This window comes from Podarcis filfolensis (assembly GCF_964270895.1).
Source record: "Podarcis filfolensis genome assembly, chromosome: 3".
NCBI lineage: Eukaryota > Metazoa > Chordata > Lepidosauria > Squamata > Lacertidae > Podarcis > Podarcis filfolensis.
In genome coordinates this window covers 38748845-38751915 of record NC_139606.1, presented here as the reverse complement: position 1 = coordinate 38751915, position 3071 = coordinate 38748845, and positions in this window count along the sequence as shown.

Below are 3071 nucleotides of genomic sequence, written 5' to 3'. Positions count from 1 at the left end.
AGCTAGGGATCATGGGAGTTGTAGGCCAAAAACATCTGGAGGGCTGAGTTTGAGGAAGCCTGATTTATACTAAATTGCCCCAATCCCACTTGGACTCATACGTGTGTGTGTGTGTGTGTGTGTGTGTGTGTGTGAGAGAGAGAGAGAGAGAGAGAGAGAGAGAGAGAGATATCTTAGCTGGGATGAGATATAAATTTTATTCACATTTTTGTACATCACCCTGGAATCTTTTGCTGAAGGGCAGTTAAGAATATAAAAACATAACAAAATGTGCAAATGGGCATTTTGAGCATGATTCTGCTCTAGCTCAATCCAGTGGTTTTCAGCTGTTCAGCATGGATGCTAGACTCAAAAGTCATTTGCATCACATAATTTATAAGTGCCACATGCAGAGTTTCAGGCAGGAAACACACCTGACTCTACCTGGAAATGCCAGGGATTTAGATCAATGTTTTTTTAGTTATGGACAAAAAAAGATATGTGCTTTTAAGCTTTCTATTTCTCTTTATAAATCCTAATATAATTTAAGAAGAGAAAAGAAAAGCCAGGGACTGAATCCATATGTAAAGGATATGCTCTAGCACAGAGCAATAGTCCCTTACACCAATATTTGTAATATTTGGAATGGAATATTGCGTACTATAGCAACCATAGAGAGGGGATGTCTCTGGCACAGAGCCACTAAGCAAGACCTCACTTCTAAGAATGGGGGTGGAGTGCATGGCAATTATTAGTCCCAGAACCTCTCGTTTTAGAAGCAGAGAATTCAGATCAGACAGGGCCAACAGGAAAAGACCGTTCAAACACTCAGCTAGAGAGGGGTTTGTGTGTGTATGTTTAAAAAGGATTTTGTTCTGCAATATTATCCATCAAGTCCACAAGTAGCAGTGGATAATAAATGATATGAGGCTGATGAGCAAGAGGGCACAGAAAGGACAGAGTTGAGGAGGGGATAAGAGGAGGAAACGGGCTGTCATGATCCTGCTACAGTTTGTGCAGTGGATGTTGCAAATCCAGACATCTTATCAGGCCCTGTCATGAGAACCAGACTGTTATTAGGGGTAACACTTCTCTGACGGAACAGTAAATCCCAGCATTAGCATGTTGCACCACTGAAAGACACAAACCATTATGAATGATGCAACTGGCAGTAACGAAGGCAGGGGTCCAATGTTTCATGCCCACACAAACGCACTTAAAAAGGGGAGGGAATAGCCTGTCTTCTACTGCCTCCCGCAGTTTGGTCAGACTCATGCTGGTAGCTTCGAGAACACTGTCCAACCATCTCATCCTCTGCCGTTCCCTTCTCCTTGTGCCCTCCATCTTTCCCAACATCAGGGTCTTTTCCAGGGAGTCTTCTCTTCTCATGAGGTGGCCAAAGTATTGGAGTCTTAGCTTCAGGATTTGTCCTTCCAGTGAGCACTCAGGGCTGATTTCCTCCAGAATGGATAGGTTTGATCTTCTTGCAGTCCATGGGACTCTCAAGAGTCTCCTCCAGCACCATAATTCAAAAGCATCAATTCTTTGGCGATCAGCCTTCTTTATGGTCCAGCTCTCACTTCCATACATCACTACTGGGAAAACCATAGCTTTAACTATACGGACCTTTGTTGGTAAGGTGATGTCTCTGCTTTTGAAGATGCTGTCTAGGTTTGTCATTGCTTTTCTCCCAAGAATGAGGGGTACAGAAAGTGAAATACCTTTCCCCCCAAGCTCCTTGAAAACTGCTTCCAGTCAGAACCACAATAAAGTCTTGTGCTAGATGGACCAATAGATCCCCGCATCCTTACAATAAAACTTGCACCTTATCTGATTAATTCTTACAATGACACATAAGGAAAGCAAGGCAAGAGTTGAATGCAGGCTTTCCCGGAGGAAAGCTCCTGCAAGCCCCCTTTCCCCAGTTACACAGAGCCATTCATTCCACAGGTAGACCAACTGCTGTGACCTTTGCACCAGTTCTCTATTGGAGGAGGGGGGGAAGGGGCTCTTTGAAAGAAATGCAAAAGATAGATTTAAATAAATAAGTCAGAAGGCCTGAAAGACCATGTTGCTGGTGCCTGTTCCAGAAGGGCTGTTCAGATAAATAGGTGTGTTGGCCTAACTAAACATACTCACTTTGCAAGATTCTTCTGTCCTCTTATCAACCAGCCCAGTGCAGGAAAAAAAAGGACAAGCTTCGTGGGTTCCGAGGGTCCCGTTTCTCCTGCAAATGTTTCTTAAGCTGAGGAATCATCTCTGTTGCTTATCTCCCTGCTTTACTATAAGCTGCCTGACATCCATGGTCTCACTTTGCTTTCTCTTGCTTCTACTGATACACATTTTTTTCTCCAGACTGCAGCCTCAGCCATTTTCCCAGACCAGAACAAATGTGTTTGTGTATGTGCACACTCATGTGTACATATGTCTTGCTAATGTCTTGCAATTGCAGAGAAATCTCAGCAACCTCTCCTCATTATGCGAGTGGGAGAGGAGTGGCAAACACTTGGGGGGAAGGGCAAACAGAAAGAGAGGGCACGGTCAGAAAAAAGGTGGCATAGGGAATTCGCCAAGTACTTCTGATAGTGCAAGGATTTTCATATGCACAAAGGAGCTGCCCTTTCCTCTATACTTCCTGTGCACCCCCCCACCCTCCCGAAATTTGTTCCAGATGGTTGGGTGAACTCCCAGAACAGATTTCAGGGGGAAGAGGACAGGGAGGGAAAGTTCCATTGTGCAGCCTTGAGCTAATGGAACTACTTTGCCTATACATGTGAAGACTGCAATGTGTGGAAGCCTGGTTTCCTATGTATTATATCTGTAGGAAGCCTTGTAGTATGGTCATCTTGCACAGGTGGCTTGGCTAGCCTATGGGTCTTGAGGCACCGCCTCACTCTTCTGCCCTCTTCTCCCTTGGAATGGAGTCCCAGGCTGGGTATGTGAGCAGGAGCAAGGCTTGATATGGCCATGGAAGGACAACTTTGTGTATCAGGATTCCAGACCCTCCAAGTGTCTCTCTTTTCCAGGGACAGTCCCAGATTTTCAGAAGCTCTCCCGGTTCCTTATTTGATATCAGAATGTCTCTTTTCCTT